Source organism: Macrotis lagotis, chromosome 8 (assembly GCF_037893015.1).
Source record: "Macrotis lagotis isolate mMagLag1 chromosome 8, bilby.v1.9.chrom.fasta, whole genome shotgun sequence".
Lineage (NCBI taxonomy): Eukaryota > Metazoa > Chordata > Mammalia > Peramelemorphia > Peramelidae > Macrotis > Macrotis lagotis.
This window is the reverse complement of record NC_133665.1, coordinates 163393219-163416350: the sequence shown is the minus strand read 5'-3', so window position 1 is coordinate 163416350 and position 23132 is coordinate 163393219. Positions and strand designations below refer to the sequence as shown.

The 23132-nt window shown below is 38.5% G+C and overlaps 1 protein-coding gene across 4 annotated transcripts in view; it reads right to left on the bottom strand.

Annotated features, from left to right (window-relative positions):
* FRMD4B (FERM domain containing 4B) overlaps positions 1 to 23132 on the bottom strand; it is a 349156-nt gene that overhangs the window by 184847 nt on the left and 141177 nt on the right. Inside the window, exon 1 of one of the 4 annotated variants that reach the window (XM_074198762.1) lies at positions 1700 to 7554. The exons of the other annotated variants lie outside the window; for them this stretch is intronic. The gene's annotated coding sequence lies outside the window, so the exon portion shown is untranslated. Of the gene's footprint in view, positions 1 to 1699; positions 7555 to 23132 lie in introns of those variants that run through there. 4 annotated transcript variants of the gene reach the window in all.

Genomic DNA, 23132 nt, shown 5'->3' with positions numbered 1-23132 from the left:
GAGAGAGAAGGAGAAGGAATAGGAGAGGGAAGAGAGAAAGTCCAACATAATTGAACTTTTTTAAAAGAGCATTCCAAAGTGACCACCTTAGTTGTGCCAAGAGGGAAGGGATGAAGCATGGACTTTAAACAAAATCACAAAATCTCATGGGGGTCGATGGATCTCATTCCCATAATGTGCTATCCTTGGGAACTGAGCCATGGAGCTCCCTTATCAAATGATATTGGAATGTATCTTAAGCTGGAAAACCTTACTGACCATATAATTCAATGATCTTATTATATAGTTGAGGATCAGAGAGATTAGATAATTTTATTTAATGTGTAACCTAAGTTACTTTAATGTGTAACCTAAGTCCTTAACAAAACAGGATGTGAACCTGTGATTTTTTTAGCTTTAAATTCATAGCCCTTGCTCTGGGGACTCCTCAATAATAATAAACAAACATATATACATACATACATATTATATATATATATATATGTAAAAGCCAAATTCAGAGATTCTTTCCCCTGCATTGTTTTTCAAGTCATACAGGTATTAGTATTAAGTAATTAAGTTGGCATTTGAACACAAGTCCTCTACCTAAAAATCCAGGATTTCAATATTTTTAGTTTCTTACTGTTTCTTCTCTCTTTCAAATCCTATTCACTTCCTCTGCAGACTTCCTTCTTTACCCAAGGGCTTCCCAATCTCCTACATGAGACAATTTCCTTTGTTTTCTGATGCCTCCCTAGATTTCCCCATCCACTTCAATTCCTTCTCTCACTTCTAACAGCTACCTACCAGGAAAACAGAGCAGAGAGATGGGATTGGACTTGAGTTTACTTATAACAGTATTCCAAGGATGAACTTAAAAATAAGGGATGTCAGATTTTTTTTTCTGCATCATAAAATTGCAATGAAAAAATCTATCAGTCTCCCCAAGAAGGTACTTTTATAATGGATCCTCTCCTGATTACAAACAGTGTGAACATGAAAGTAAATTTCCCCACTTTCTGTCTCAAAGTAAAACTGGAGCTTCCACCAAAGGATCCTTTCTAAAAGGCTGCTAAGGAGTTCTGGGATGGCCCCGATGTGAAGGCTGCTAAGTCTCTCTGAAAACATGTGTAGTCGACCTCAGTGATAAGATTTAGCAGTGAAAAATGGAAAGCCCATTATTTTGCTCGTTACCAACAAGTTTCCCACACCACCTCCAAAAGCTGGGTGTGAATATTTTTCTGATGCATAGAAATATATAACTGATCAAATAATCTTCGGGGCTTTAAAAGTATAAATAAGTTGTTTTTCAAAAAGAAAAGAAAAAAATCAAAACAAAATAAAACACAAAATAACAGGAGAGTCCCCAGATGCTATATTAGACTTCTCAAAGTGGGTGAAGACAGAACTGAAGACAATGCCAGGAAAAAGCAGCCAGGAAGGTAGATGGCAGGCACCCTCTCCCTTTTTTCATCAGTCTGTGGGGTGTTTGACTCTTCAAAGGACTAACCTTTCTAAAATACTGAAAAAGAAGAGTTTCAGACAGTGCAAAGGTGAAGCCAAGAAACAGTTCTATCTTGCCCCTAGTCCTCAGATTCTCTCACTTTAATAACCAGCTCTGCCCTTGCGTCTGTGGCAGTATTCTAAGGTGAGAAAATATCAATCACCTTCCCATTTTCGGTTGCTGTTAAGAAAAATGAGAAAAAAATAATGTTCTTACCTCCAGCTCACAGGCTCTCCTTCTTTAAAAGGGGGGAAGCCAAAGGAAAGGACAAAGGATATGTGCATTAAACTCTTGCATTTTCTCCAAATGAGAGCTGGTGGAAGTAGGGACAGGCAAACGCTGACTCTTTCCGTTGCCATATAATCTCAAGGAAATGACCCAACACGGCTTGTCCCTTTGATTACAGAATCAGGAACAAGAGCTTTTCGACATGAGTTGAGAGAGCTATGGAAAGTCTTTGGATCTTTCTTTCTATCGACTAAAGTCATTGGGAATGTACCTCCAAGGCCAGTGGTAAAATAGAATCCAATGAAAAACAAAACAAAAACAAAAACACCTTCAGCCATTTAACCACCCTTTCATTTTTCACTGATAGACTCTGCCATGGAGGAAGTTAAATGTGTTGGGGATCTACTCTACCTCAGTCACCCAGATCAAATTACTTAACCTCTTGGGATCTCAGTTTCCTTATCTATTAAAAAAAATAAGAGAATTGGACTAGGGGATTTCTGAGATCCTTTCCAGTTTTCTCTGACCCTATTATCCCATCATTAAGCTCTTTTTTCCCTAGGTAAAAGGAGGTTCTAACACACTGGAAGAGGGTTCAGCTTGAAACAGAGTAGGGGATTAGCAGAACTGTTATTTTTGGGAAGGTCACTGGCCTCTTGCCATTGTCTCCCACTTTTCAGCTAGGCTGATGAAGGTCCTCATGTTCAAGCCATATGAGGCTCAACTGCATATAGTCCAGAGAAGAGGAGACTTAATGAGGCTATGGGAGCACTGACTTCAAATATTGGAAGAGCTGACAACTACCTAGAAGAAAGGTTAGATCTATTCTGCTGGACTCTGGAGAGTAGAACCAGATCACTGGATGTTGTATGAAAGCTTTTGGTTTTAAGTTACAGATGGAGATTTATCATTTAAAAAATTAAAATGTCCCTGTATCATTGGAAAAAATAGTTTTGATTTCAAAGACCCTTTGCAAGGCTTCTGGGTACCTTTAGCTCTAGACATTTGTCTTCAACTACAAATTGCAGCAAAGGTGCTGACCTGCATTAATAGAGGGACTTTATGTCATAGGTCCAGTCTCTACCCTATCTTCCCTGCAAATCTTAAAGGTCTATTTAAAGGTGAGTAGTGAGATACACACACGCACACACACACACACACACACACACACACACAGACACAGACACAGACACAGACACAGACACATAGATATATATTGAATATATATTTGTGTATTATATATATGTATATGGCCTGGCATATAGTAAATGCTTAAGAAATATTTAATGATATTCTAATTTTGCCAGATATTTGGTGATGACCCAGAGTATCCAGGATTACAGACTTGGCAGTTTGTTGGCTCTCAAAGTCAGCCGAATTAGGTCCAAGTAGATCCAAATTCCAATAGCAACTTAAACAATAGCGAACTCTTCAATCTCCCCAATATATGAGGTCTAGGCTTCCAGTTCGGAGGAACCATTATCTCCTGGGGTGGCACCATTACATAGATTTTCTTTTTGAGTACCAACAGTTGTGAATCATATATAATCACCTATCTATAGTCAGACACTAGGATTGCAAGGGTGAATGAAAAGAATTATTTGGAGTTGTTAGCAGACTCGACTCTGAAGAAGTCACATGCTCCTTCAGAAGGGTTACTCTATGATCAGGAAAAATAACAAGATGGAAAGTACCTTACTCATTTCCCCCTTGAGCACTCAAAAGGGGAAGTTTCCCATGTTGGGATAATTCCCCTGTTTTTTACCCATGGATACCAAAACAGTGATAAATAGGCAATGAGAAAGGAATTTTTCTCTTTTTTGTGCTCTGAATAGGATGCATTCCTAGTATCCTTTACCTCTTGGACCATAAGGTATATGTATCTTTTACATATGGTATGAAGCATGACCTTACATATAGTCCTATCACTGGTTGGAAAAAATGAATGGAAGTGCTTCCTCCAAATTTGAAGAGCAGTAATATCTATCTTTATCTCTATCTCTATCTCTCTCTCTATCTCTATCTCTGTCTCTGTATCTGTCTCTGTCTCTATCTCTATTTCTCTCTCTCTGTCTATCTCTATCTCTGTCTCTATCATCTATATCTATATCATCTATATCCATCTCCATCCCCGTCTCCATATCCATGTCCATGTCCATGTCCATGTCCATGTCCATGTCCATGTCCATGTCCATGTCTATACCTATTTATCTATTTATATATACATACATAAGCTGGTGAGATTCAATGGAACTATTTAAATATTAATATTTGTAGCAGTGTCATCTGATCTATTTTGTTTTGGTCCTGTCACCAAGAATTTACTCTTTTTAACTATGTTTTTCTCCTTTCAAGGATGTGGTGACTACATTCATATTAATAAAACAATATTATTATTATTAATAATAACAAAAACGGACAGTCACATACAAGGTTGTTCTGATAAGTGTATAATAACTAGCTCTACAAAGAGAAAAGATATCTGCCAGTCTAGACGATCAACAAAACAATAAATCAAACCCTGATTTGTAGTATTGGCCTAGTTCTAAGGAGCAAATGCTCACACTGAGTTTTCACAGTCGGGTCTCAGGAGCCAGTTCAGATTGGCTCTAGTAATCCCAGGCTACACCGCACTTTAAGGCTTGGAAAACATTTTTCATCTTGGAAAACATTTTCTCATTTCAGTGTCACAGTAACTGATCAGATAAACGCTACAGGCATGATTATTCCCATTCTGTAGATGAGAAAACTGAGGTTAGCTGACCAAAAGGTGGAATTTAAACCTGGGTTTTCTGACTTCGGCTTCTCTCCCTAACATCTTACTGTGTGTCCTTCTAGCCAAAGCATAGATCTCCTGAGAGCCTGCCATCCACCCTAGTTGGTATTTCTATTTCTTCCTCGGGGACATTTTTCATCCCTCCAGGATCTTCATTTTTCCTTTCTCTTTCTCTACCAAATTTCTGGTTTCGATCTTCTCTTTCTGTCTCTGGGCTCTCTTCTATAGCCTCCAAATTGTTGAAGTATGGAAAGCAAGAGCTGGAAGGGACCTCAGAGGCTAGAGAGGTTTCAATCAACCCTTTGCTCTTTATACAGGTGAGGAAATGAGGCCTCTGGAGATCAAGTGACTTATCCATATGGCATGCCATTTAAGAAGACCTTTTGAGATTAAAGAGTCCTTCCCCTTTCTATATCTGTGCAGTGGGGTGGCTAGAAAGGAAGGATGCTAAGGGTCCCTTCCAGATATGACATCCTGTGATGCTATTATCTCTCTGGGTCTTGGGAAGACAGCAGAACTCCCCCCGAGTTGGTTCATGGGTCACTCAAAGCAAACTATGGGAGGCTCTGCTTCCTGTCAGCTGAGAGAAACATCTGGATGAAGGTGACCCTAAAAACAATCTGATTTTTGCCTCCACAAATGGATCAACTTTAGGGGCTCCTATTTTTCCTTGTCAGATTTGGTCTAGTGGAGAGGCCTTTCATGAATGGTTTGGACCACTAAGGAACCTTCTAGCTTTCAAATTCTGTGATTTTTTATGTTGAGACAAAAGGAAGACATACAGAAGTAATCATGAAAGGACTGAAGTGTTTTTTTTCAGAGTATATAAATAAGTATAACATCCTTTGGTCAGGAGTCAAGTGGGCAAGTGGCTTAGATGGGGCAGAGAGGGGTCCAAGTAAAACTGGAGCAGAGAGAAATCTTTGAGGTGATTTCCTATTTCATCTTTCTTTTTCAATCTGTCCATGTTCTCCTGTTGTCCTCTGGCTTTCTAGAGCCTTCTCTTTTTAGTTTCCCCAATCCAAGTCTTTATCTCCTCTACTTCTAAGTTAACAAAAATAGATTTAGAGGCCCAAATAGACACCAAGGTCTTAGATATCTGAAGCCAATAATAAAAAATAATATCCTCTTCACCATGTGGGCTTCTCTCTGTCTCTCTCTGTCTGTCTGTCTCTGTCTCTGTCTCTATCTCTGTCTCTCTTATACACAAACACAGACACACAGACACACACACACACACCTGCCATAACCTAGTATTTGTCTAAAAATACACAAAATCTCAATGAGAAGAGATAGACTTCAAATTCTAAAACCACTTTCTAAGAGTGAAGGGAACCTATGCAAAAGACACACATTAGAAAGAAAGTTATTTTTAGATGCTCTAGAACCCTAAGATCTCTAAATGGAAAATGTTCTTAACTTAACTTTATCTGATAGAAATTGATATCTCCTATAACAATGCACTATCCTCTCTCTTCTCTTCTCTTTGCTGAAGTGAGAGACTAGGGATGTGGAATTATTTACAGACAGACTGTGAGATTTGGCTGATGTGTTGGTTAGTTTTGCTGAATTGTTTTTCCCCTCTTTTTATTCTGTATGATAAAAGATATCTCTCTGGATGGGAGAGGAGAGAAAATTAAGGAAATGAAGGTAATTTAAATACAAAAAGTATCCTATTTTTTTTAAAAGAAGAAAATTTACATTTTAGATGCTTGGGTTTTGCCAGAGACTAGCACCAAAGTATTTTGAGTTCCAAAAATTACTCTAAGATGTCAAATATTTTTCTATGGAACTAAAGCTTGCCCCAGAGTCTGGTTAATGAGCAACACCTAAGCAGAAAGTTGGAGGAAACTTTGGAAGTAGCTAGATCAGAGTATCACAGGATGGGAGATCTGGATTTGAATCCCGTCTCAAACTTGAATTAGCTGTGAAACCTTAGATAAGTGAATTAAACTCCAGGTATCGGAAGGCACTATTGATTGAACAGAACTGAATTTTAAAATAGCTGCCTGGCTGCTTTGTAGATATCACCCTTCAATATATTCCTAAGAAGACAATGCATATTATCATTCTCATTGGGTAGCTAGGTGGCACAGTGTATAGAGGCCTAGAGGCAGAAGATTCATCTCTCTGAGTTTAAATATAGCCTCAGACACAAGCTGCATGACCCTGGCAAGTCATTTCACCGTGCTTGCCCCAGTTTCCTCATCTTTTAAATGAGTTAGAGAAGAAAATGGCAAACCACTGCAATATCTCTGCAAAGAAAACCCCAAATGGGGACATGACTGAAAAACGATGGCACAAACCACATTCTTATTTCACTCAAGAGGAAACTGAGGCAATCTGGGAAGGCTCTATGATATCTGTAGCATGGTAGACTCCCAGTGAGAGAAGTCCTGAATTGAAGCAAACAGAAGTCTCTTCATGCTTTAGCTAAGTCCTGGGTATTTACTCGTCTAGGATGATTTGTTGTTTAGTCTCTTTTGTCCCATTCTACTATCTGTGACTCTGTGGCCCATTCTGTCCTTGGGACTTTCTTGGCAAGGAGAAGGAAGGGGTCTGCCATTTTCTTTTCCAGTGGATTAGGCAAACACAGGTTAAGTGCCTTTCCCAGAATCACCCAAGTACTAAAGTATCTGAGGTTGGATTTGAACTCAGATTCCCAATTCTGAGCCATCTAGCATTCATTGTTGATATGGTATCTGAAACCTGTCCTTGAAGACGCAAAAGCAGCAGAAACAGGTTACATAAAGTTTGTGCCTCAGTGTTTCTTTATAAACCAATCAATCAATAAACATTTATGAAGGGCCTACTATGTATTATATACTGGGGAATTCCTTAAAAAGGAATAACAGTCCCTGTCCTCGTGGAGTTTACAATTTAATGGCAGAAGACAGCATACAAAAAGGAAGTCACCATCAGACTAATATTTATTTTATTTTATTTTTTTAGGATTTTGCAAGGCAAATGGGGTTAAGTGGCTTGCCCAAGGCCACACAGCTAGGTAATTATTAAGTGTCTGAGACTGGATTTGAACTCAGGTCCTCCTGACTCCAGGACCGGTGCTCTATCCACTGTGCCACCTAGCTGTCCCCCGATATTTATTTTAAAACAGACCCATTTAGAATTGAAATCTATCAACTAAACTAAACTAAAAAACAACTAACAACTAAATTATCTTTGGAGAAAAGATTAAAATGTCTGAAAATAAAATAAAATAATAAAGTTATAAACTGATTAAACACACTCAGCCAGCATGAATATACTCCAGTTTTAATACTATTTGTCATTAAATAGAGCGTGTAAGACAAAAAAAAACCTAAACAAACATGCTCCCCGCTCTGTCCCCCCCCCCCCCCCCATGGAGCTGGTTGGTGAATGGAAAGCAGTGTTTTGAACTTGGCTCAAGAGACATCTCCAAAGAAATGAGCCTGAAGTTCACTGTCTGGCTATGAAGTTCATAAAAGGAAAAAATCCAGGCCAAAAGCCTTGTTTCATTTCAACAAACTCAAAAGGGCAGAAAAAAAAATCTCCTTTTTGAGCTCAACTGGAAATAGAGTTGGCAGAGATGTATGGAAAGATTAATGTATAAAAATCCTAAGGATAGAAACAGCTCCTAAATTTAATGCTGGAACCTCCATAGGATTTATTTGTAAGTTGAATAAACATTTGCAACCTCCTAACATGAACGTTTTCTACATCTGTTTTAAGGGGTTCATTAAAAACAATTACAACTTTTTCCAGAAAAAAAGCAAACCTTCTTTAGAAAATATCCACTAATATAAATCACTGACATTTATATAGCAACTTAAGGCTTGCAAAATGCTTTAAAATTATTATTTGAAACATGAATTAATAAAAATAATAATAGCATTTACACAGCACTTTCATATTTACAAAGTATTTTACATGAGTTCTTTCCTTGGCTCCTCATAAATTTGTATGTTGGGTGCTGTGTTCTTCCCCACAAAGTACTAAATCTCAGTTTAGGTAGGGATAACTCCTTTGCTCCCAAAAGATTTTCCTTAAGGGAAGATCTGGCCATATCAGATCTGTACTCCATACACTCTGATGGCTCCCTATTACTTCTTTTAATTTATTCTTTTATTTTTGCAAGGCAGTGGGGTTAAGTCACTTGCCCAAGATCACACAGGTAATTATTAAGTGTCTGAAGCTGGATTTGAACTCAGGTCCATCTGACTCCAGGGCCAGTGCTCTATCCACTGCACAACCTCCTGCCCCTCCCTATCACTTCTATAATGGAATATAAATTCTTTTTGTTTAGTTTTTAAGGTCCTTCATAACATGACCCCAACCTATCTTTCCAGACTCAATGGATATTACTTTCCTGTACACAGTGATTCAGATAAACCGGTCTATTTTCTGTTCCATTTCTGTGACATGGCTATTCCCCCATGTCTAGAAGAAACTTCCTCCTTCCTTCTGACCCACAGAACCTCTCTTCCTTTACGGACCAATGACTAACGGGGCGGCTAGGTGGTGCAGTGGATAGAGCACCAGCCCTGGAGTCAGGAGTACCTGAGTTCAAATCTGACCTCAGACACTTAATAATGACCTAGCTGTGTGGCCTTGGGCAAGCCACTTAACCCCATTGCCTAGCAAAAACCTTAAAAAAAAAAAAAGGACCAATGACTATTAGAAATCTTTTGTGGTGCCCTCACGCTATTTTAGCCTTTCCTCTTAAATGATCTTCTATTTACTTTATATTGATGATTATTTATCCCCTTTACATTATGGATATTTCCTTTTTTATAGTTATGTTAAATAACTTCTTTGTGAATGGAAACTGTTCCAGTTTTTATAGTTGTACCCTCAGAATCTTAATCAATGATCAGTATACAGAAGGCACCGGATAAATACTTTCTTATTTGCTTGCTTTGGTTCTGACTCTTGGCCCCGATTTCTAAAATCCGATGCTTCTAATGACCATTCCTAACAATCAGAACCACCTAGAAGAGGGTGGGCTTTCTCAGTAGGTAATAAGTTCCAAAGACTGGCTGCCCACCTGTTGGGCAAATTGTAAAGAGGATCCTTAGCCAGATATTAGACCAAATATAACACAATGAAGCATGTAGTTGAATAATGGTGATCATTAAGGCATTCTTGTAGAGGTTCACAGCTGTTGACAAGGATGGGAAATGGTCTGAGTGTCCTTCCAAAGAAGGAAGTTTGTTAGTTTATTGAGGGCTGGTGGCATAGGGCTGGTCAGGACCAGTGGTGGAAAGCAAGGAGTATATCAACCAAGGAACCAAGTCCTTGTGGCTTAGAGGGATTGGAATAAAGCATGACCTTGAGGGGAAAGAACGACCATCAATGTGGTTTTCAGAGGAAAATTGGCAGGTTTCTGTAGAATCAGGGGCATGGGAAGAACCATTGGTTGAAAAGATCAAAGATGAAGAAGGACTTGTAAATTGAGAAAAGAACAGGGATCTACACCCACCTCTCTTCTGAATTCCTATCCAGCCTTTAAAAATAAAGTTAGCCCAGGTGGCATCTCCTGCAGGAAATTACCTCAATAGCTATGTTGGCTATTCTCCTGCCTTCATATTGTTTTACTTATCCATGTGAAGATTGGCTCTCCCAGCAGAATGGAGGATCTTTGAATGGGTGGACCACCTCATTTTTAACTTTGCATCACTAGAACTGAGGACATGGCCTAGCTCATGATAGCAACCTAAAAGGACTTGATGAACTGATCTGAAAACTTAATGCCAAGGTCCCCTTTCCCTAGAGCCTTCAGTTGACTCATGACATGTTCTTGTTTTATACTCAATACATTAAACATGAATTATTTTGAATTCTAGTGACCTCGGATTAATGTCTTATCCCCTATTAGGCTGTAACCTCCATTAGAAGAAGGAGTATTGTGAAAAGGGCCACAGATTTGGAGTAGGAGGCAGAATAGGGTTTTGAATCACAATTCTGTTATCTGATAGCCTTTATCATGTTATTTCACCTTGAAGGGCCTCAGTTTCCATGTGTAAAATTAGAGTGTGAGATTACATGATTTCAAAGGTCCCCCCTCCCCAATTCTACATTCCTTGATCTCATATTGGTGGAGACTGGGTCTTATCTAAAGTCTGTATTCCCTCCTTCCCCTGCCTCTACATTTAACATAGTTCTCTCTACACAGCAAGTATATTAAGATTTTTAATGAATACATAGCTATAGAACCTTTTGGGGGTCCTTTAATTCCATGATCTTATGAAGAGGGCCCCCAAAGATTAAGGGACTTGCTCAAACTCATCTAAGAAGGTAGTGGTAAATCTAGGTCTCATGATCCTGGATCTACAGCTTGAAGGGACCCCAGTCAACCCCCTGATTTTACAAATCAGAAAACTGAGGCTCAAAGAAGCTGTAACTTATACAAGATCACATAAGAAATTAGTGGCAAAGTCCTGTCCCCAGACTTCATTTACTGTCCTTTCCAACACAGCAAACTACTTAAACTTTTCCACAATACCAACTGGGACATTATAAATAATGCCAACATTAGGAATCAACAGAGAAGAAGATGAGTAAGGCAATGAATCATACTAGAGCCCCAGTGGATAAAAAACGTAGATGGCACGGCAAGGATAAACAGAGTCTTACCACATCTGGAGAACAAATCCTTTACTTGGTGTGTTTCTAATGACAACGGAAGTATCCCATGTTCCTGGGGTCTCTGCCTGCAGTAGATTTTAAAAACCTTGGTTTGCAGGCAGCTGGTTAACATCAGATAATGCAGGAAAGGAGCAAGGTCTGAGGGATTTGGGGGTTCATTAAGTAAGATAACAGCATCTGGCTTGTATGCTCTAATGCTTGCCATTGGCTGCAGGGGAAATTTCTCAGAAAATATCCACATCATTTCCAACTGAACTATCATTAGTATTTTCTCTACTTCCTAAGCATGTGATGTGTTAGTTGGTTTGATTTAGAGACTCAACAATATGGGCTCAAATCTCCATTGGCTTCTTCAAAGAATGATATTCAGACAACCCCATCATGGTTAACCTGTCTCCCTCTCTCCCCTGTCTCTCCACTCTACCCCATCCTCCCCACACCAACCAGAGTGATTTCCTAAAATGTCATCCCCCTTACTTGATTCACTCCAGAATCAAATAAATGGCCCCATTTGGGATTTAAAGTGCTTCAGAACTAACCCCAACCTAACTTCCTGGATTATTATGGATTTTTTCCCTTCATGTATTTCATAGTCCAGACAAACCAACCTCACACACGGACCTCCATTGACGCGGAATTTATTTTCCCTCCTTAGCTTGGTCTCTTGGTCTCCTTGGCATCTCAAGTTTCAGATCAAGACCCCTTTTTACAGAAAGTCTTTCCTGGTCCTCCCTGTTGCCAGTGTCGATTCCTCTGAGATTATCTTCCACTGGCTGTGCCTGGATCTGTGTGAAATTAGTTATTTAGTTGCCTTCCAAGACTGAATTATAAGTTCACTGACTTCAAGTCTCAAGGTCATGCCTTGGGATGCATAAGGACTTTTCTGAACCCTTCCATTTAGCTAGTACTTCTTGTACTTAATGATAACTTATCTATGGATAATACTTTAAGGTCACAAAGGGTTTTGCATATCACATTTGATCCTCATAACAATCCCGTGAATCAGTTGTCCATTTGATAGATTAGAAACCTGAAGCTGACAGGTTCAATAAGCCTTTGCTAGAAGTCAAACAGCTCAGCTAGTAAGAATAGCTATCTAGATAAGATTTGACCTCAGGTTTGCCTAACTACATCCAGGACTCAAGAGACCAATTTGTGGGAATGTAATGGAAACAATTCATTAAGCAATTTTTTTAGCACTGTGTTAAGTGATGGGGATAAACTAGAAGAAACTTTAGACACCATCGAATCTAACCTCTTCATTTTATTTTATTTTTAAATGATATTTTATTCCCCCATTAAATGTTGAAACAATTTATAACATTTTTAAAAGTTTTGAGTTCCAAATTCTTTTTTCTCTCCCTCCCCTCCTTCCTTTCTTCCCAAGATGGTAAGCAAACTGATACAGATTATACGTAAGAAATCATGTAAAACATTTCTGTATTAGTCAAGTTGTGCAAAAAGACTTCAATGATCAGAACAAAGGAAAGAAAGAAAGGAAGAAAAAAGGAAAGAAAGAAAAGAAGAGGGAGGGAGGAAAGAAGGGAGGAAGGGAGAGAAGGAGGGAGGGTGGAAGGAAGGAAAGAAGGGAGAGAGGAAGGAAGGAAGGGAGGAAGAAAGGAAGGGAGGGAAGAAGGAAGGGAAAATGAATACGTTTCAGTCTATTCAGTTCTTTATCTGGAGGCAGATAGTATACTTCATCATGAGTCCTTTGTAACACCTTCATTTTAAAGATGAGAAAACGGAGAAATTAAGGTGCTCAATTAAAGTCACCCTGCTCATCAATGTCAGTGGAAAGATTTGAACACAGATCCTCCAGCTGCAAACCTGGCCTTCTTCCCATCATACCAATATGCTAGTTTGTCAAAGTCTACAGGATGGCAGAAATGTTTTGGTTGCTCATTAACATAGGCAGTGGAAAAGAATAGACTGGGGAAATAGAGGGGAATTTAAGCCATATTAAAACAAAAGATAGTGATCCATTTTTAAAAGTGTGCAATCACATTAACCTGGTCTCTCCCCTTGCATGTTATCTATCTGACCTTCTAGTATGGGCTCTGAGCAGCAGCTCCCCAGGGCTGGATGGGCAAAGGTGGCGAGAATGGCCTAAAATCACTGGCAGATGATTTGGTTCTGTCCCTCCAGGCTCTGTTTTCATGTGATTCTGGGATTTAGCCTATGACCTCTGCTAGAAGGTCTCTCCACACCTCCCACCCCACTCCAACCCCATTAAGCCCTTCACATAATATATGGCTTGTTCTGGTCCTTTGGAAAATACAGTACAGAAGCATGCTCCACGGTGATGCGTGTGCCTAATGGGAAGGGGCAGGTGGGGATGTGGCAGGGAGATGTGAATTGTTGGTAGAAATGTGCAAATGCTCTTAGTAGGGTTGAGTTAGAAAGGGATTTGGCCTTTTACAGCCACTGCAAAGAGAGCAGAAAGTCTGGCTCTTAATGTTGCCTTGGAGCTGCCTGCTAAAGGCCCATTAAACTCTAAATCTTCCATTTTGACCACAGTTTCCTGGCCTTCCACCTCCCCTACTAGCTTATTCTGATTGAACCTATTTTCCATCTTCACTGTGATCTATTGTTTGTCCAAATCTTCCCTATGAAATCCCAGAATCCCAGAGTTGGAAGTGATTCAGAAGCTGCTTTTTCCAATCCAAACTCCAAAGAGAATTCTCACTACCACATGGTGACCAGAGCTTCTGCTTGAAAACCTTCAATAAAGGGGTTACCCATGAACTTTTGGGGTGGCCCATTCTACTTTGGGGATAGCTCTCATTTCATTTAGAACTCAAAATATTGTTTTCTGTCATTAAGCTCATTGCCTTCCCTTCCTTCTTCCCTTCCTTCTTCCTTCCCCTTCCTTCCTTCCTTCCTTCCTTCCTTCCTTCCTTCCTTCCTTCCTTCCTTCCTTCCTCCCTCCCTCCCTTCCTTCCTCCCTCCCTTCGTTCCTTCCTTCTCAGGCTCCCTGCCCTTTGGTTCCCTCTGACTGAAGAGGATGGGAGGGAAGACATCTCAGAGGTCCTCCAGATCCTCTAATTAAGGAGAGGACCTAGGCAGATACCTCATCATTTCCCTAGGGGATACCCCCACCCCCTTGTAATTTTTTTTCTGTATTGTCTCCCTGCCCCCCATTAGATGATGAACTTCTTCAGGGCAGACGCTGACTGCCTTTTGTCTTTTTTGTTTCCTTAACACTTTGCACAGTGGCTGGCACATAACAAATATTTAATATGTTCACTGACTGGCAGACTGTTGGAAAGTGACTTAACAGCTTTACCTCAGTTTCCTCGCCTGTAAAATGGAAAGAATAACAGCTCCTGCTTCCTAGGATTTTAAGGGTTAAATGAGTCAACATTTTTAAGTGCTTTAAAAAAAAACCTTCCAGAACTCATTATTATGTGGTAGCTAGTGCCAACACAGGCTGGATCTAAGTGAGTGTCTGGGGTAAGTGGCACCATTTTTAAAAACTGAAAAGTGCTGGCTCCAGTATCCGCCTTCTTGGGAAAATAATATAAATCATCCTCATCTTTAGTACTTTCAAGACCCTTTCTCTGCTGATTTCGAAGGTTTTGATTCATCTCTCATTGACTTTTTTATTGACATGTCATTGTCATTGCTCTAAATCTTTTCACCATCTAAAAAGTCCCTGCTCCATATTCCCTCTAATAAATGATCATAATTATAGTTGGCATCTACATATCATTTTACATGCAGTCTTTTAATTGACTTCAGCAATAACCTTGTAAGATAGGTAGAATTATTCTCTAAGAATTATTCTATCTTTTAAGATAGGTAGAGTTATTAGAATTATTACAGATGAAGGACTGTGGCTGAGAGAATTTTAGTGATTTTTGTCAAACAGCTAGCAATTATCTGAGAGGCAGAATTTGAATCTGACTTCGGGTCCAGTGTTTGATTCACCAGGCCATTGTTTTTCTCCAAATTATTTCACTTCCTATTTATTGAAAAGATTGAGATGATCTGTTTTAAACTGACTTGTCTTTCCTTCTTCTCCATCTTAAAACTACACCTTTCATAGTGGACACAGGGGGAGTCAGGGAGAGTTTGCTAATTCTAGGTAAAATCGTCCAGATCCATCAATTCAGTAACCATTTGAAAAAGGGCAATAGCCCGGCATAATCTGAAGATTTTACTGTCTCTTTGTTGTTGTCACAGTCTTTTCTAGATGTTCATTAACCATTTCTTTAATAGTATGTTCTTCCTAAAGCATGTGTCACATTCTTCTTCCCTAAAAAGCACCAGTGACCCCACAATGCCTAAGGAATCATGCCCACATTCCTCAACTTGGCATTTATGTGATCCTGAGTAATATTTCCATGCTGTTTCTTTTTTGAACAATATGATTAGCATTCTGTCCTTTAGTCATTCAGGATGACAAACTATTATTTAAACATCATCTATGTTTTACTACCTCTTCACTTTTATTCTTGCTGTTATTTCACTAGAATGCCTTCACACATCAAGTAGATCGACAGTCTACCCCTCCATATTTCAAGATTTAGTTCAGCCGCCACTTTTTCAAGTAGCCTTCCCAGGTGCTTTTAATTAATGTTCTTGTTTCCTTGGCTAAATTCCCAAATAATTTCATAATTACTCATATAGTATTTAACATAAGCTCCATTGCTTCTTTTTTGTATCTGTCATCTTTTCTACTACACTATGAGCTACTTGAGAGTAGGTTCTTTGAAAAACAGGGAATAATGGGAAAAAAATAGTACAAAGACTAGAGACCAGCTTTCCAAAAAGAAAAGGATGTAGATTCTTCCCTCCCTGGGTTAGTGAATGTGGCTTTAATACTTGATGAAATTCTAGAATTCTTTCTCAGATTGATGATTTGAGAGCATTTCCAAAGACAAGCCAAGTGGCATTCTAGATTTAATTCACTGGGTCATGTAGGGGGCATTCTGAAGCCTCACCATACTGGTCATCCCCTTGTGGTCTGACTCAACCACAGCAACCACTTTCCCTCCCTACCCAAATCTTGCCATTTCTGCACTCACAAAGTCTCTTACACACATATCTTCTTTCTTCACTCATCCACACAGCACCTTGGTGCAGGCTCCCAGTGCCTCTCACCTGGACTACAGTGATAAACCTCTAGTCAATCTCTGTGCCTCAAGTCTCTCCCCACTCCAATCTTTTCTCCATTCAGCTGCCAAAGTGATCTTTCTTAGAGCATTGGTTTGACTGTATCATTTCCTAAGTAAACCATAGTCCCTCTCCATTACCTCTAGGACCAAATATGAGTTTGGGATTTTCCTTTCCTGCCTTTTTAGTCTTTCTTCCCCAGTTATACTGGTCTTATCGTTCACCTCTTAGTCCCTTTAGTTTCCTTCAGCTTTCAGTTCAAATCCTGCTTTGTACCGGAGACCTTTCCTAGTCCTCCCTCTCCTTTTGAGATTACTCTCTATCTGCTCTGCATGTGTCTTGAATATACCTAGCTCTTTAGATGCTTTATTTTACCATTGAGATGCCAATATCAATAAACATTTATTAATGTCCAAGACACTGTTCGAGGGCTGGAATAAAAAGAAAACCAAAAACAATGCCTCAAAGAGCTTACATTCTAATGGAAGAGACAACATGCACAAAAGTTGTATATAAATGAGAAATATACAGTACTAATAGAAGGTAGCCTCAGAGGGAAGGCATTAATAAGAGGGGAGCCCTCAAATGTGAATGTGAATTCTTTGACGACAGGGTCCATTTTTGCTTTTCATTGTATTTCCAGCACTTAGTATTAATAAATGCTTATTGATGTTACTACCCTTCTATCTATCATCTATCTATCTATCTATCTATCTATCTATCTATCTATCTATCTATCTATCTATGTATCTATCTATATACACACATATATATGTATACACACACACACACACACACATATATATATATAATGTCGGGTGCCCATATTACAGGGGGTTCTTGACCTTTTATTGTGGATCTCTTTGACAGATTTGGTGAACTATTCTCAGAATAATATTTTAAAAGAATAAAATAAAATATATAAAATTACAAAATTGTATGGAAATATAGTTATGAAAATGTTAAAATCAAACAGACAAGCTCTCAGGAATCAGGTTAGGAGTCCCAGCATGAGACTGGGAGTTCCATGAGGGCAGGGTCTTACTTACTCTTTTATTTCTATTTCTAGTCCTAGCTTAATAATTGCTTATTCTTGCCTTCCTTCCTCCACACTTTTATTCAGGGGCTCAAGAGGTAACCATGTCTTGGGCATGCCATTTGAGCCTGAATCTCCTGAGGTCTGTCTCTGACACAAATGGACTGTCTGACCTAGATTGGATCTAATAATCTCTTTTCTTCAGCTTCCCCAGGTGGCAATATCCTGTCTCATAAGGTGTCATCTTTTGGTGATTGAACTTGGCGATAGTTATCTCTACTCCAAGGTGCTAATGAAGTCTACAATAATAACGCTGAGAATGTTGATCACAACCACTGATGTTCCTATAAGCTGCCAGTCAAGAAACCCTCTGCATATGTTAGCTCATTTTGACCCACGCATCAACCTGGGGTGGGTGGGCAGAGCCCAGATATTAACTGAGTTATTTTAGGTTGATGCTATGCCTAACTCACCACATTAGGTTGGGTTTCTGTCTTCTGGTCTTAGTTAAATGCAAATCCCTTGAGGGAGGGATTTCTCTTGTAAAATCTGCAGTAGGTTAGACCTTGATTTCACTGATACTCCCATGTAAAAAAGACAGTCCTTAACAGCACAGATCAGTTCCTGATTCTCAATTTATAGCCTCTAGAACAGTAACAATTATAATAATAGTTATCATTTATGTAGTGTTTACTTTGAAACAAGCACTGTGTTAAACCCTTTTATAAATGTTATCTCATTTGATCTTTACAATAACCATAGGAAGTAGGTGTTGTTATTATTCCCATTATACAGTTGAGGAAACTGAGGCAGACAGCGGTTAAGTGACATGCCCAGCTTGTAAATTAGATGCTAGATTAGAACTCAAGTCTTCCTCACTCCAGGCTCAGTGTTCTATTATACCTTAGCACAGGACCCCTTATTCAAATCCAATTAATGGGTTTGTCATGGTATCACCACCCTATCATGATCGTCTTCAAGAACAAAGGACAAATATTATCATTACACTTCCCAGAGCAGTGGCTTCCAATGTTTTATTTTTTTATTTTATTTTTTTGCAAGGCAATAGGGTTAAGTGGCTTGCCCAAGGCCACACAGCTAGGTAATTATTAAATGTCTGAGACCGGATTTGAACCCAGGTACTCCTGACTCCAGGGCCAGTGCTTTATCCACTGCGCCACCTAGCTGCCCCCCAATGTTTTTTTTTATCCTTCAAATCCCTTTCAATGGCAACAATAAAAATATATTACCTCAAGGTAATTTAATATATTTTCCACAAAATTTTTTACTATTGTTACTGTTTAGGACATCATTAAAGTTTTTTTTTAAATGAATGCCCAAGACATAATTTTGAACTGGCAAGGGGCTCATGAGTCACAAAATGGGAACCAATGATCTAGAGATACACTGTTTATTCTATGTCCTGGGCAGAACATGAATCCAGATCTTTTTGACTTCTAGATTGGCATTCTGGCCACGGTGCCCTGATGCCTCTCTCCTTGGCTCATAGTAGATGGGGAATAAATAGTCAATGGCAATGGCAATGGTATTGGTGCCTCTTGCCTCCCAGGCAGTTCCCTGGAATTGCAAAGAATGCCAACTTTATTACAAATCCCAAAGAAAGGACTTAAAATTCACTTATGTGATCCAACCAACACAGTATTTCCTTACTTCAACAAGCCTTCTCCCATCCATCTTTCTCTAGCAATGTTTGTTATCTTTAAGAATGACTTTAATCCTATAGGAGTAATTAGGATGATCCGTCCTCAGGCACACTATAATTAGAACAGATCTATGGATGATGAATCAGGCTTTGACAAATTTACTAGTTTAATTATAGTTGCCCTTGAAGGTAAACATACTAGGTTTACACAGAGACTCAACCAAGAGCAAGCCTTTACTGAAAATCTTAGTATTTCATTTCTAGGGAAATGGTAGCAGTCTTAGAACTGATTGTTTTTCTTTCGTCATTTTTTATTCTAGAAATAAAGAGTTGCTTGGCTGGTGTCCCTAAATTGTTCTCAGCTGTTGGGGAGCTAAGTAAGCCATTTGTATCTTATGTGCATCAAAGTATGGGAAATGTTCAATACTATAGAACACCATTTCTTCTACCATTTTTTTACCCACCAAGAAATCATTGCTGGCGCAGGCTATGTGAATAGTGAATCTTGTTTCATAAAAAAGAGCTTGATTGAATAAACACTCTACTCCAAAGGCTTCCAGTTACTGCCATGTAATGGATATTCCCCTTGCCTTTTTTCCCCCCCAAAGCAATTGAGTTTTAGATTCCTTTACAAGCAAAGCCTATTCTGACTGCAGTTCTCACAAGCGACTCCTTTTTAATCATTAGGATGATTAACAATTAGGTTTCATGAAATAAATAATTCTCTAGTGTGTGAGGGGGTCTTTGAAATCACGTAGAATTTGCTGTTCCCTTTTTAGATGATATAAAAATTACAATTTTTAGTAGAAACAATACTGTATGCTGCACTAGTTGGGCAACATTAACTTTACTTGCTTGCATTAATTGATGACATGTAAGGTGAATAAGTGCAGGTTTAATAGAAAGAAAGAAAGAACACCTAAAAAGAAAATGTTAGCTACTTTTTTAATATCTTGTTCCTTACCCATGTCCCTATCTTGAAAAGTGCATCATTCTCATTCTTTATAAAGAGCTGTTGAACATTTTATACATGGCCAACATAATTTTTTAAAATTCTATTAATTACAGGAGAGAAAATATAAATGCTTTAAAATTGAAATAAAAGAAAATCAGATCAATGTTTAAAAATATTCTCAAAATGAGCAAAACAGACAAAAGACAGGAATTGTCAATACAAGTGGAACTGTGGAAAGGCAGGTGAGACTGTTGGTGGAACTGAGATTTGGTCCAATAATTCTGGAAATCAATTTAGAATTATGCAAAGAACAAGACTAAATGATCTTTACTTTTTGCTTTAAAGGTTCCACTGTTAGGTATCTATTCCAAAGAAGAAGATGGCAAAAAGAAAAGCTATATCTTTCTTTTTTTTTTATTACTTTAAGGTAATGGGGTCAAGTGACTTGCCCAAGGTCACACAAGATAGGCAATTGTTAAGTGTCTGAGACCAGATTTGCAGTCAGGTACTCCTGAGCCACATAGCTAGCTGCCCTATATCTTTCCATCTATACAATATATGTATACATATATACTCACACATGAATGCCCATATATAAGCATATATACACACCAAAACATGTATAGCAAATAATTGTAATTTATAATAGTAAATAATTGGAAACCAAGGAGAGAAGTTCACCAGGGGAATGACTAAGTAAGTTATGAAACAGGCAAAAAATAGAATCTTAACTCACTGGAAGAAATGATGAATAAAAGGAATCATGGGAAGACTTAAGTGAACTGATGCAAACTGACATAAACATAACCAAGAAAGCCACATACACACATACTGTAATGGATATAGTAAATGGAAAGAATAGTGACAGCATCAATCTGAATCAAATCAAGGCTGAATACTATGAAATTATAATGACCAAGTTTGTCTCTTTCCCATTTATCTATCTTTCAATCTATCTGGAAATATATTCTTTCCTTTTTTTCAGATGAGGAAAACTGTACATAATATTTGACTTTGTTGATATTCTCATTGGTTTTTATTTTTATTTTTTTATTCTTTGGTGTAAGGAATAGTTACTGATATTTCTTATTTTGGTTAACTAGACCATAGAACATTTCTCATGATAACTTTAAATATTAAATTATACTACTATTAGAGATAGAATGTGGTATAGTGAAGAGTACTGGTTTAAAGATCCAGACTCACTTATTACCAGAGTACCCTTGAACAAGTCAATTAACCTTTATTTGCCTCAGTTTCCATAACCGTAAAATGGAGATAACTGCTGTGAGGAGCAAATGAGATAATATTTGTAAGCTACTGAACACAGTCCCTGATACATAGTAAGCACTATAGGAATGCTACCTATTCTTAATCTTGTTACTACTATTATTTTAATGATTATTCCAAGCCCACTATTCCATGTTGTTTAATATTCAAGTCTTCTGACTTCATTTATGGCATTCCTATCATACCATGTTGCCTATTGCCTATGTTGTATTTAAGTATTAAACCCACAAAAGTTTAATGATTTCTGTAAACATTCATCTCACTGAAAAACTAAAGACCTCTTAGATAATTGTGTCATCTTCAAATAGAAATGGGGCCCCCTAATCAGTACCTGAGTATCCCTGTAAGTAGCATGTTGATCCACTATATTTTGTTATCCTTTTGTTTTTTATTTTTTCATTTGGCTAAATATTTCCCAATTACAGTTTTTTTTTGGTAAAGCAATGGGGTTAAAGTGACTTGCCCAGGGTCACACAGCTAGGTAATTGTTAAGTGTCTGAGGCCATATTTGAACTCAGGTATTCTTGACTCTAGGGTTGGTGCTTTATTCACTGTACCATCTAGCTGTCCCCCAATTACATTTTAATCTGGTTTCTGAGTCTCAAGTTTGATACTTCTGTTTTATCACCCCCCCCCCCCCCCGCCCCCCCCCGCCCAGCACTCTTTCCTTGACTTCAGAGTCTAAAATGGGCAAATCATTTACCGTCATTGGTTTAGAATTAGGAGAGACAGATCTTGGAGATTACTTAGTCCAATCCCCTCACTTTCTAGATAAGAGGACTAAAGGCTTGGGAAGTTAAATGACTTATTTAAGGTCACATAGCTCATAATTGTCACTGATGGAATACAAACCAGGGCCCTCAGACTTAAGATTCAGTTCTCATTCCATTGAACCTCATTATTTCTTAGTACCTTGTGTAGAGTTCATTTTACAGCAAAAGAAAAAAAATTGAATCATGCTTTGGGCAACTTGGGTCCCTTAGTTTGGTGACCTGTATGATGATGGCAAATCCTATATAGAGCTACCCCTGTTCCTTGCTTCCAGAAACTTCATTTTGAACTGGTCACTGGCAAGGTCTGCAATAAGCCATGAATCACTTTAACTCTTAGGCTATGAGATCAAAGTTCCTCCCTTGGCTATCTAAGCAAGAGATAGTCATTCTCCCAAATTCAGATTTGTCAAATATTAAAAAAAAGAAGGAAGGGAGGAAGGAAGGAAGGAGGGAAGGAGGGAGGGAAAGGAGGAAGAGAGGGAGAAACATAAGAAGAAAATGGGAAATGAGTGAAGGAAAGAAGGAAGAAAGGTAGGAAGGAAGAACAAAAGGAAGAAAAAGAAGAGAGGAGGAAAAGTGAGAGAAGAAAATGGGAAAGAGACAAGAAAGGAAAGAAGGAAGGAAGAAATGAGGAAAGAAAGAAAGATAAAAGGAGGAAAGAAAGAGAGAAATAAGGAAGGAAGGAAGGAAAAAGGAAGAAGAGAGAAAGAAAGAAAGGAGCAAAGAGAGAAAGAAGGAAGGAGGAAAGAGAAAGAAAAAGAGAAAAAGAAAGAAAGAGAAAAGAAGTAAGGAAGAAGGAAAGAAAGAAAAAGAAAGGGGAAAAAGAAAAAGGGAGAAAGAAGGAAGAAAGAAATAAAAAGAAAAGAAAGAAGAGGGGGAGAGAGGGAGAGAGGAAGGAAAGAAAGAAAAAAGAAAGAAAGGAAAGAAGAAGGAAAGAAAAAAGAGAAATAAAAAGGAAGGAGGGAAGAAAGAGAAAGAAAAGAAGAGGGGGAGAGGGGAGGAAGGAAGAAGGAAAGAAAAAAGAAAAAGAGAAATAAAAAGGAAGGAAGAAGGAAGAAAGAGAAAGAAAGAAAAGAAGAGGGGGAGGGGGAAAGAAGGAAAGAAGGGAGGGAAGAAGGGAGGACAAAGAGGGAGGGAGAGAGGGAGAAAAAAGAGAAAGGAAGAAAGAGAGACAGACAGACAG